The sequence below is a fragment of the Natrix helvetica genome (assembly GCF_964273705.1).
Source record: "Natrix helvetica genome assembly, chromosome: Z".
Lineage (NCBI taxonomy): Eukaryota > Metazoa > Chordata > Lepidosauria > Squamata > Natricidae > Natrix > Natrix helvetica.
In genome coordinates, this window is record NC_138554.1 from 101,156,491 (window position 1) to 101,169,608 (window position 13,118).

Here is a 13,118-nt window from a genome sequence, read left to right on the forward strand (position 1 = left end):
CACAATAAGATACCTTAGACGTTATACCTCTTGTTCCACTCTTTCTGGTCTACAGGTTTGCTAAACAATACAGCCATTAAAATATTAACTTGAAAATCTAGGAAGTAAGGATGAATTATATGTCTTATAGGATTTCTATCCAATTTTATTTTGAATGCAATACAAAAAACCAACTGCTGAAGATGGACAGAGTTAAAAGCTTGGATTTAAGTGCTGGCATGGCAAATAGAAGGGAAAGTTTAGATGAAAGGAGATTGATCCTGTTGATCAGTGAAGTTACCCAGAAAGAGTACAAAATTGATGCTGGAGGTTATCACAAAATAACAGAATTGGAAGGGACTTTGGAGGTCTTCTAGTTCGACCCCCTGGTCAAAAAGAAAACGCAATACTATCTAATTAGTCTTCTAATATATGGATAAACACAGAACAAATCTTGATAATCACAAAAATTGAATGTGAGACTGCGGCCATTTACATAAGATCATATAAATAACAGCAATATTACTCAAAAATTCCATTCCATACAATCTTCATGGTCATTTAGGAACCATAAAAGAAATGCTGCTGGTACACAGTTGTTAAACCAGGTATGCAAAGTGTAATGTGCACATTGTAAGGGGCCCTAAAAATCCCTTTTTCTTTCTGTTTAGGACACAGTATTCTAAGGTTCTAATTTATACTAAGGATATTCCACAGCTTATCTCAAAGCAGACTGCTGAAAAGGAAAACAAAAAGCAAAAAACAAATGTATTGAAGAGAACTGTAACTCTGAAACTTTAAAAGCATGTAAGCCAGACTTCCTTGACCTAATATTGTTCAGATGTAGATGTGCTGGATTAGTTTACCCACCTCCTGAGTAGTACTTTTAATAGCAATACTGAATGGAATTAGTCCATTGGGCAATGATTTTCTAACAGAAATTTAAATCCACCTGGAGAATTAGAAGTTATAAGTTCCTGCCTCAAAAACAGTATCTTTGGAAGATTAAAACTCACTTCTAATAGCTCTAATTATTGTTTTAGTTAGTAAAGTTTTACACATATTTAAGAATCTGAAATACTTATATCTTGGAATATTTCCCATTAAACACAAAGTAGCATTTATTTCGAAGTGCACACTGCACTGCCTTTCGGTATACAATTGATATTTTTGTTTTCAAGCAGCCAAAACGACTTTGGAATTAAACCTATAGTAAAGTAGCGGAATGTAGTACAGTAATAGGGAACCAGGCTAATCGCAAAACTTGAGGCCACGGAGAGGTGACGATGCGTTTCGCCCCAGCATGCCCTGATTCGCAGCGGCAGGACGAGGGTAATGGAACTTTCACCTATTTTAACCTCCGAACCCAATTGTAGTCTTCTATTGTCAATCAGACGCTGACAGAACAAATAAAATCCCTCCCCTCGAGCACTATCTCCAACGACGCGTTTACAATTCAACTCCCTTCATGAAGCGGCGGGATCTACCCACTTTAGGAAACCACACAAAAAAAAGAGAGAGAAAGAAAAAAAAGGCGGGCCTCCCTGGAGTTCCCACCTCTCTAACGAATTTCTATTGGTGTGTAACGGGTTTGCGGTATTGCTATTGGCTCTCTTTAATGGCCACTCAAATAGCGGCTCTGCTGGGCGGGGCAGACATCTGTCGTGCCCCGAGTCTCTCCGTCCATCAGCTCTTCTGTCTTCCTCACACTTTTGTCGGGAGCTGTAAAAGCGAGTCGCGCCGAGATCGGCGACGCCAAAGGGGAGAACCAGCGGGCCTGGAGGGGCGCCGTCTTGACCCAGAGTGAGACAGAGGAACAGGCGCGAGCTCTAAAGGAACTTTTTTTCCCTGAGAAAAGGGTAAAAAAAAAAGAGGGGGGGAACCTCTTTCTTTGTGTGAGCGCTCGTGTGTGTGTGAGAGTGTGTGTGTGTGTATGTGTGTGTGTGTTGGATTTTGGGATGGTTGGCTGGAACAGGCTCTGGAATAGCGGTTCTGTCAGCGGCGGGAGGGGGACGACGACAGCGTGTTTCTTTTCTCCTCACGGCGAGGTCGCAGCTTTGAACCCTCGTCCCCACTCGGAGAATTGGCTCTTTTCGCCGCGGCCCCTCTCCTCCCCCCGCCTTTGTGTTTCCTTCCCCCTCTGAGGAGAGAGGCGGGAGGCGGCGAGGAGCCAAGAAGCGGGGTTCAGGGCGTGCCGGTTACTGTCCTCCGGTCCCGATCTGGACAGGTGACAAGTTGTGGCGACGACGGAAGGCGGCCAAGCGAGTGACTGGCGTGGGTCGAGCCCCACGCGCCAAAGTGGGACTCGGTTGTGGGCTGTGAGGGAAGGCGGCGAGGGAAGCGAATTGCTAACCGGCGGAGGAAAAAAAGCGGTCCCTGATGCGAGGCTCGACTCTCGGCTTGTCCACGTCTAAAGGGTCAGGTCGGGATACTTGAAGCTTTTTAGATCCTCCCGCTCAGGCCTCCGAATCTGGGGCGGTCCCATTCCGCTTGAGTCGCTGGTGAGGGAACTCCGGGAACTTAAGTTGGGCCAAGTTCTGAGTCAAACAGGGCGTCGTCGGGAGGTATCAGGTCGCTGTGCAAGTCTATGGTCGCTGCTGCTTCTGCCTTTGCCCAGCGAGTTTCTCTCTGGCTTAGCCAATTGCAGCAAAAATTAAAAGGGAGAGAGAGGGAAGGAGGGGATTCTCTGGCCCTTCATTATGGAGCATTTTAAAACTTCCACCATAACTCAAACAACACCTCTCCCCTTACTAATTTTTAAGAGTGGGTTGACAAAATGATCAAAGGAACATGAAATCAAACCAAACTTTTAGTGATGGGGGATTTTAACCTGCCATCAATGGGAGAAGCATCAGAGGGGGTTCGGGAGTTCATGGCTTCCATGACAGCCATGGACCTGACTCAAATGATTCAGGGCCCAACACACGAGGGAGGACACACTCTGGACCTTGTTTTTGTCTCTGGCCAGTGGCTGAGTGATCTGGGAGGAGGGGACTTAACCATCACTCCCCTGTCATGGTCAGTTCACTCACTCCTTCGTCTTGACTTCCCTGGTGCTACCTCCCGCTGCGGGGAGGCGGAACCGGAAAGTTCCAGATGGTTCCGCCCCAGGCGCCTGATGGAACCTGATAGGTTCCAGATGGAGCTTGGGCCACCTCCTGTAACCTTGACCCGCCCCCGGGTAGAGGACCTGGTGGTTGCGTGGAATAATGCAACTACCGGGGCCTTGAACCGGGTGGCGCCTTTGCGGCCTCTCCGGCGGCAACGATCCACCCTAGCCCCTTGATTTACCGAGGAGCTGAGGGTGATGAAATGCCGCAAGAGACGTCTAGAGAGTCGTTGGAGATCCTCTCGCTCCGAATTTGATCGAACACAGGCACGAGCCCATTTAAGGACGTACCTTGTGGCATTGAGAGTGGCCAAACGCCAATATTGTGCCACTCTCATTGCATCCGCGGAGAACCGCCCTGCCGCCCTGTTTCGGGTGTCCCGCTCCCTCTTGTTTCAGAGGCCGCGGGAGGCCCCCCTACAGGGCAGGGCAGAGGAATTTGGTAAATATCTGCAGGATAAAATCGCTCAAATCCGGAGAGATTGGGTTCCTGTCAGTGATCGAATGGAGACGTCCATGGCGAGTCTTGAGGAATCGATCTGGGAGGAGTTTGACTTGGTTGCCATCGAGGATTTGGACAGATTGCGTGGACGACTGCGACCCACCACATGTTTATTGGACCCGTGCCCCTCCTGGCTTGTACTGGCATCCTGGGAGGTTACACGAGACTGGCTCCTGGGCCTAGTGAATGCTTCGCTGAGCGAGGGGTCTCTCCCGGCCGCCTTGAAAGAGGCGGTGGTGAGACCCTTGCTCAAGAAGCCTTCCCTGGACCCTTTGGAGCTGGCCAATTATCGTCCTGTCTCCAACCTTCCCTTTCTGGCGAAGGTTGTAGAGAGTGTGGTGGCCTACCAGTTTCCACGACATCTGGAGGAAAATGATTATCTAGACCCGCGCAAGTCCGGCTTCCGCCCCGGTCACAGCACGGAGACGGCCTTGGTCGCGTTGGTGGATGATCTCTGGAGGGCCAGAGATAGAGGTTGTTCCTCTATCCTGGTCCTATTAGACCTCTCGGCGGCTTTTGATACCATCGACCATGGTATCCTGCTGCGCCGGCTGGAGGGGTTGGGGGTCCGGGGAACCGTTTTGCGGTGGTTCGGCTCCTACCTTTCTGACCGGACGCAGCGTGTGTTGGCAGGAGAAGAGAGGTCGACCCTACGCCCCCTTACTTGTGGGGTGCCACAGGGGTCGGTCCTCTCGCCACTCCTGTTCAACACATATATGAAGCTGCTGGGTGAGATCATCCGTGGTTTCGGGGTGGGATACCATCTGTACGCTGATGATACTCAGCTGTACTTTTCCACCCCGAACCACCCCAACGAGGCCATCGAAGTGATGTCCCGGTGTGTGGAAGCCGTACGGATCTGGATGGATGACAACCGACTCAAGCTCAACCCCTCCAAGACGGAGTGGCTGTGGGTACCAGCTCCCCGGTTCAGCCAATTAATTCCATCATTGGCCATTGGGGGCATTCAACTTGCCCCCGTGGAGCGGGCGCGCAATTTGGGCGTCCTCCTGGATGCCCGGCTGTCCATGGATGACCATGTGACAGCCGTGGCAAGGGGGGCGTTCCACCAGGTTCGCCTGGTGCTCCAATTGCGCCCCCTACTGGACCGGGACGCCTTACGCACAGTCACTCATGCGCTGGTGACGTCTCGCTTGGACTACTGTAACGCTCTCTACATGGGGCTTCCCTTGAAATGCACCCGGAGGCTACAGTTGGTCCAGAACGCAGCCGCGCGGGTAATTATGGGGAGTACTAGGTACTCCCATGTGACACCGTTCCTGCGCGAGCTGCACTGGCTTCCTGTGGTCTATCGGGTGCGTTTCAAGGTTTTGATAACAATCTTTAAAGCGCTCCATGGCTCAGGACCTAGTTACTTGCGGGATCGTATTCTGCCCCATACATCCCTGCGACCAATCCGCTCGCACAGAGAGGGCCTCCTCCAGGTGCCATCCACTAGACAGTGTCGGGGGGCGGCGCCTAGGAGTAGAACCTTCTCTGTGGCGGGCCCAGCCCTGTGGAATGACCTCCCTCCGGATATTAGGAATACCTCTGACCTCCGCTCCTTTCGTATTAAGCTTAAGACCCACCTATTCCAAGCAGCTGGCCTGGCTCAACTTTGATCTAACCATATCGCTCCTGACGGGTTTTTAACTGGGTATTTTAATTATATTTAATTATCTAGGGGTTTTTAAATACTGTATTTTAATTGTTTTTATTTATCAGCCGACCTCCTCCTTGTGTGTGTCTCGGTATATGTCTCTGTTATATGTTTGTTTTGTCCACATATTTATTTCATATGTTTCATTGTACGCCGCCCCGAGTCCTTCGGGAGAGGGTGCGGCTAAGAAATAAATATTATTATTATTATTATCAAAACAGAGCTTTCTAGATTTTGTATTTTATGTGTGGGCATAAGGCACTGCATGATTTGCAGTCCATCTCCAGGCACTTAACCCTAGTTACTGTTTTAATTTTATATATCCTTTGCTATATATAAACAATTAACAGTCTTAACATTTGTATAATTTTTATATGGGACCTACATTGAATGCTCACAGAAATCACAGACTACATGCATGCTCCATCAGCCTGCAATGAGCTATCTCAAATGATTCAAAGTTTTTTGTTCAAGTGGATTGGATATATAGATAATCCTTGACTTATGGCCACAATTGAGCCCAAGATTTCTGTTAAGTGAGACATTTGTTAAGTGAGTTTTGTCACATTTTATGACCTTTGTTGCCACAGATGTTAAGTGAATCATAATCATTGCAGTTGATAATTTAGTACCATAGTTGTTAAATGAATCTGTCTTCCCCATTGATTTGGCTTGTAAAAGGTTGCAAAAGATGATCACATGACCTTGGAACACAATAATGGTCATAAGTATGAAATGATTGCCAAGCATCTGAATTTTGATCATAAGGGTGCTACAAAGATTGTAAGTGTGAAAAGTGTTATAAGTCACTTTTTTTTATTGCTACGATACCTTTGAACAGCCACTAAAACTGATGTAAATTGAGGACTACTTGTACCAAATCTCATTAACTGACATGATTTTTGCATGGGATCCATATAGAGCAATGAGACTAATTATACATCACATCACTATTGATGTGTTGCGCTGTCATTTTCCAGATCAATCAACCATTCTACTATCATTCCCTTTCCAATATTAAACAGATCTGCATGTTTCTACTTCTCACCTGAGCCAAAGTTAAAGAGGTGCTGCCTCCTGCTGAAAGATATAAACAGTCTATAGAGTTTTAAACATCAAAACACTCAATGGAAATAGACTTATGTTAGTTTTGGAGATAAATTTTATGTTTAAGATAAGTTCCATCTTTTTAAAGATGTTATTTTAAAAGAGTCATCATGCAAGACCTAATGAATAAGAGCACTTCTAACTATTATTGTGCTGACAGATGATTGCATTGGAAGGAGTAAGAGAAAACTGGAAAGAATGAACAGGGAGATGGTATGGGAGAAAAATTGATCTCTGTGTTATGTAACACTATGTTGCTAATAACTTTGAGTTAGGCCTTTGCTTGTTTGCTACAGCCTTTTCCCTGGTTCTTTTTGCTATTGCTCTGATATTGGTTCCATGTGGAAATATGAGGTTCTGAGGTGTAGTTACTCTTGATTTCACATGATGTTGAAAGAAGCCATATAAAACTAAATCATGTATCACATCCATCTGCACAAAACTATCATGATTTTGGCTTTTTTGATGCTGATAAAATTGGTACATTTATGATTGTAATGATTTATTTCTTCCAGATAGATATGTTCTGTGATTTAATGTTGGTTCCATTTGGGATCTAAGGAAAAATCATCTGACTCAATAAATTCTGTAGATCCAAATTTTTGAGCAATACCAAAAAATGGTCCAATTAGTAATTGTGTTGTCTTATTTAATGCAGATAAGCATGAGAGTGATTTTATATGCAACCTATGTAAAATTTGTGTAGACTTGTTTTAGATTCCATTCTGGGTCAATCATTGGGACCAGAGGTTTAGTTTTCCAAGCTTTCGGAGTTGTGCTGGAGCCCATCTTCAGGGATGTTCTCTCTAATGGAACGTTAGATTCCATTAGTCTGAAAGCTTGGAAGACTAAACTTCTTGTCCCAGTGACTGACCCAGATTGGATCCTGCAAAATTATCCTGAGATGTGTAAAATTGTGCTCTCGCTTTAGATCACAATTTTATACCGTGATGAAAATCTGTAGAAATGGGTGGTTGGTGAATTAATTATTTTCTCATATGTATGGATCCTATGTAAGAGTTATGTAAAAATTGAATTTTAGCCCGATCTTGGGACTGGTTCTAGACAGAAGAAAAGTAGCTACAGCCAAAGGATTACCAGAGACATACATGAATCTTAATTCAAACTGCTATTATAGCATATGCCTCTGTGGAATAGAATCTACTTCATAAAATGCTTAAAGAAGGAAAAATATGGATTTGGATAGCTAATTGGTTTCAACATCCTATCCATCATTGAATCAGCACATTCAGAATATGATGTTGGATGAGGGTTTTGTCAAAGGCACTTAGATTCCTATAAAGATATTTTTATAGGCAAAGAAAATTAATTTTCTTCAAGGGAATCTGTGTTCACAAATTAATTTATATGCAACTACTAGATCTTCTGCCAGAAGAAATATGACTGGAAATGCCAACAAAGGGTTTATCTTTCAGATTATTCATTATTAATAAAGTGAGTAATTGTAAATATATGTTATGAAAATAGTTTCTACAGTGATAATGCTAGCATTTAGTTTCTGAAAGATACAAATTAATCAGTTACTCTATTCTTATTCTTGTCATTAATAAATATTTTGGCATGACTCTTCTTGCTGCTTTTACTTGATCATAATGCAGTTATGAGTTTTGATCTTTTTAATCTATTTTTCCGTTAATCACTACCACGAATTTAAAAAATCCATATCAAGAAGATATTTCTAAAATCATTTTTCCATTATTAAATGCAAAATGAAAATTGCCTTTGCTGCTTTTCTGTTTATTTCTTTATATGTGTAGCAAAGGTTGTCATTTCAAATTTTTAGGTTTGATAGGTAAGGTACATTATATTCCACACATGTAGTTTTATGATTTAAAGATAGCAAATTTCTTAAAGGAATTTACTACATGCATAATAGTTAAATATATATTCTGAATTATAGTCTTTAATTGTTAACTCTTTTGTGCTACAAGGTTTTTCCCCCCTAAATCAAAAGGGTGTAAAGTAAAATTAATATGAATCAACCAGATAGAAACTCATATTTTATGACTCATTAAAAAACTTTGTGACAAATAACACAGTTAGTTTAATAGATGTTTATCTTGGCATCAGAGTATGTGTTCATTGTGTGCCATGGTGATTTCTTTTGTGCAAGGATTCTGACAATATTTTAAAGTCAGTAACAAAATTGTTATATTGTATTAATTTCAACTGATAACTAGTCAAGCTGTTTTGGAGAAATTCTGCAAAAATTCCAGAATATGCACTTTCTATTCTACTTTTTTAAAATGTTTGAAAATTTATCCAAAATACAAAATTAGAAATTTGCTAATACAGGCAGTTGGAATTGTATTACACTGACCCAACCAAGTGACGTAGCTATTTGTTTATTTCTAGGCCCCAGTATATTGTAATTCATTATGTTTATATACCAACTTCTTTCCCAAAGCTACTGGCGATAAACACATTCTTTCTTTCACATCCTCCCCCCCTTTTCCCCAGTTTTGAGCTGGTTACTCCAAATGTATTCCATTAATTTTGTGACGAAATCCGGATTTGAATGCTTTCCTTCTAAATTCTAATCTTGTACTTCAGTGGTTGATGTTTTATCATCATGCTGTTTTTTCTATACTAGGGGCAGACTCAATCAATAATCCTTGAGAATCTATGAGGTGGAACATATCAATCATCATAGGAAATAGCAGTTTCCAAATTGACATAATTTCAGTGTTAAAGATAGAAATGGAATCATAGGGCTGGAAGGGACCTCCAGGAATGGAGCACCCAAAACTTTGGGAGGCAAGTTGTTGTATTGACTAATTGTTCTCACTATTAAGAAATTTCTCCTTAGTTCCAGGTTGGATCTCTCTCTGATGAGCTTCCACCCATTGCTTCTTGTCCTGACTTCAGGTGCTTTAGATAATAATCAACTTCTTCTCAGTGACATCCTTTCAGTTATTGGGAAGACTATCATGTCACTCTAAGTTTTCTTTTCTTCAGGCTAATCGTAACTAGTTCCTTTAGCTGTTTCTCATATGAAAACATTTTAATTTTTAGGAGGTGAGGAACTAATACATTTATCAATTAATTCTGTGATTCTTTTTGTCAGCAGCTAGCACAACAGATATGCCAGCATAAAATTACTATCAGAAAATTCAAAGCACAGAAATAACTAAAGAAACATGAGACAACCGAGCAACAGTTACAGATGTACCCACAGCATTCTTAGAAAGCTTTCTGCCACCCACCAATCACATAACTGTGTGACATAGCTGTGAAATAGCTTAATATGAGATAATTAATACACATCTCACAATACTACTAATCTAATCAGTGTATTTTATTTTGGTTTTCTATTAGCCTCAAGTTTAGGATGTAAAACAATACAATTGAATTTTAGGGAGAACTTCATAATAATAAGAGCAATTTGACAAAGTTCTGCTAATGTTGCCTTATCATGAAAGGGTAATGTTCTTGAGAGAGAATGAGAGAAAAATGCCAGTGCTGTTTGCCAAAATATGTACTTTTATCAGGGTCATCTATCGTGTGAAACTTAATCCTAGCTGTTCAGTAAAGCAAGTAGACACCTATATCAGGCAACAGTGATACAGAAGAATGTGGAAAAGGATTATCACTGTAGAGACAAAAGCAAAGGCATCTTGTCATACTACATCAGAAAAAGCCATGGTAAACCATTCTTGAATTTACTAAGAAAACCATATGAAAAGATAAGATGAAGTGATTGATAATACTGTGAATAACACTCACCAAGCTATTGTAAAAGAGCTGAAGATCTTTTGGAGTATTAACTGGTATTTTCCACAAGGAAGAACTCAGAAGACCTCTAATGATAAATATTTCAATGAATCACACTTCGAGCAGGATTTTACAGTTTCCACATGGAATCAAGAATAGAACAGAATGAAAGATAGCACAGTCTACAATTGTTTTCCCAATGAAAAATTCATAGCAACTCAAGAAGTGCAACAAATCAAGAACTGGTAACAGCTGAAGTAGTATGTAAATCTAGTAAAATAAATAAACACATAATCCAATCAGTAACTATGGAAGAAAGTTTAAACATCGTCTCAGGTCTAATTGAGGTCTAAGGTCTAATTTTCCAGATTCAAGTCTTTCTTCTGGGTTGTGGCAGAGTGACAACATTTCAGAATAGCCATTCTAAACAGCTTTGGATTCCAGGCTACTCTTGGAATACAGATGCTCTTCATTAATTTATACAGAACACAAGCAGAAAAGAAGCAAGCAAGCACCAATTCTTGGTTATTGTATCACAGATTTTTATCTATTGTTTTTCAGTCCTTTGGGAAATGATAGTTCTCCTGTGCGCTGCTTGGAGAGTCCAAGCATGGGTTAAATTCAGTCTATTTGCCCAAGGACTGAGTTGATTTTCTTAGCCACGCCTCCTCTCCTCATTGAGGACCAGTTCAAAAACTCAGTCCAGCCTAGTTTGGATGCGTTTTTGGGGAATTCCTCAGTTTTTGGGTGAATAGACTGGGACTCTCCTAGTTAGTTATAGATTTTCTTATTTTTGTATTTGTAGTCAGGAGGAAAATTTCCTTTTAAAACGCCGTTGCTGTTGTACTGCTGGGAGGACTTTGGGGCTTCTCGGCTCTTTGTAACTGACGGAGCCTAGGTTTGTTGGGGTTCTTGTCCAGCGGCTGCTGGCGAGCACGTGGGTGGCAGGAGGCTTCCTTTCCCCTGCCCGCCCCCCCGGCTATCAGTTTGACTCTTCTTTGCCCGGAGACCTCATCGGAGGCTTCGGATTGCGTCTGACAGCTCTCTTATCACCCGATAAAGTACGATGGCCATTTTTGAAACTGTTTTGGCGCACTTTTCAATTTTGGCCATTACAGCTTGCCATGTTTTTCTCTCCTAGCCAGCAGATCGCTGCGGGGGAGTTCTTAGCCTTCATTCGGGGCTCCAGCAAGGCTTCCTCCTCCAAGAAGACCTACATTGGGTGGCTTAGAAGAGCTTTGGCCTTTGGATAATACTCCTGTCCGGAGGACACATATGCGAGGCGCGCAGCTCCTGTCAACTCGCGCCAGTGCCATGCCTACTGTTTGCAACGTTGAAGACTCCAACTGAAGATATCATGGCTGAGAGAGGCAAGAGGGCGCCAGAGGACCATCCAGACCCTTCATTGAAAACCAGTAGGCCAGACCCACCTGAGGTGGAGAAGGGCAACAAGGGCACCAAAGGAAAGGCGACCCCTAGCCCCAGAGGTGGCAAGGCCTTATCCAAGGCTGAGGCCCGTAGGCATAGGGCTTTAGAAAAGACCTTTGAAACGGCCTGAAGATTGTCCCTTTCATCTGGACAGCCATCTAGGGATCCTAGCCCCTTACCCTAGCCTCAGGAGGTTTTTCCCCAGGACTCTCCAAGGGGGGATAATTCTCCCCCAGTAGTGGAAGAGGGATTTCAGGCTTCTTCACCTGCAGCTTCCCTAGGGTACCCAGAATCCTCATCCATCCAGGAAGAAATATATCCATTTGCCTGCTCAATTTATGAGGAGGATCTGGTTTCCTCTCGACAGGCTGGTAGGGAAGGGTCAGGGACATCAAGGCTCCTAGAGGATCAGGGTCCCAACCTGTTTTCTGAGATGCCAAAGGCCATTGAACAGGCCATGAGAGAGGCATCAAGGCTGGTATTCGAAAGAAGCTCCAGGCCTCCAGAGGTACTTCTGCCAAGACTGTCCAGAAACCTGTTCAAGGGGATCAGGTACAGGGACCTCCTTCTCCAGGCACCTCTATTGCCACAGAGGAATCCGTCCTAGAGGAGGACAATGCACAGGAGCAGGAATTTTCGAAGGATGAGAATCCTCCTCCTGATAAACCTGCCTTCATTGGCTTATTCCACCCTTCTATATTTAAGTCAATATTGCAAAAGGCTAAAGCCTCCACCCAATTGGGTATTACTACACAAGGGACCACTACCCCCTCTGGATCTCAGGATCTGAAGGAGGGGCTTTTTGATGAGAACACTCCAGCACAGGAACTAGTTTCAGCGCTGGACATGTTTGTCAATGTGATTCAGCGCCAGTGGGCGCAACCGGGTTCCCTGACTAATCCCAGCAGGGTAGATAAAAATCTTTACTCTGTGGAAAGCAAACTAAATGATTTGTTGCAACTTCCATAGGTGGATACCCCAATCTTATCCCTTACTTCTAATTCTGTCCTTCCGGCTGACCTCCTTGAGCACCTCAAAGCCGAGGACAAAAAGGCAGAGAAAGCCTGCCACAAGATCCACCAGGCGGCCACTTGGTCTATCAGGGCTTCCTCCTCAGCGTCATTTTTCACTAGAGCTTCACTACTGTGGCTGAGGCAATTGAGATCTAATCCCCCCCTCAGCAGGCTCCCGGTGGAGGCATGACCTTAATAAAATCATTGCTGGTATAGAATACTCAGCTGACGCTTCACTTAATGCAGCCAAGTTTGCCTCCCGGGCATTACCCTCTAACATAACTTCACACCATCTGCTGTGGCTCCGTCACTGGCAGGTCGACATGAAGTCAAAATGGAAGTTGGCCTCCATCTCCTTCAAGAGCGGCCAATTGTTTAGGGAACCCTTAGAAAAATTCTTGATTGAAACCAAGGATAAGAGAAAAGTACTTCCTGCCACCACTAAGAACTCAGATAAGAAGGGGGGTTCATTCTTTCGGAGGCAGCCCTTTCGAGGGACTGATTCCTCAGATGCGGAAACCTCTTATCAGAGCCTACCCCAAGACCAATGACTGATAGAACAAATTTCAGGGACAAGGGCCGACA

At 43.5% G+C, this 13,118-nt stretch overlaps 1 protein-coding gene across 2 annotated transcripts in view; it reads left to right on the top strand.

The window, feature by feature from the left end:
• The first annotated feature begins 1,641 nt into the window (after positions 1 to 1,641).
• Positions 1,642 to 13,118, top strand: part of HYCC1 (hyccin PI4KA lipid kinase complex subunit 1) — a 57,755-nt gene continuing 46,278 nt past the window's right edge. For both annotated transcript variants that reach the window (XM_081932624.1, XM_081932625.1), the window contains exon 1: positions 1,642 to 1,838. The gene's annotated coding sequence lies outside the window, so the exon portion shown is untranslated. The remainder of the gene's footprint in view (positions 1,839 to 13,118) is intronic.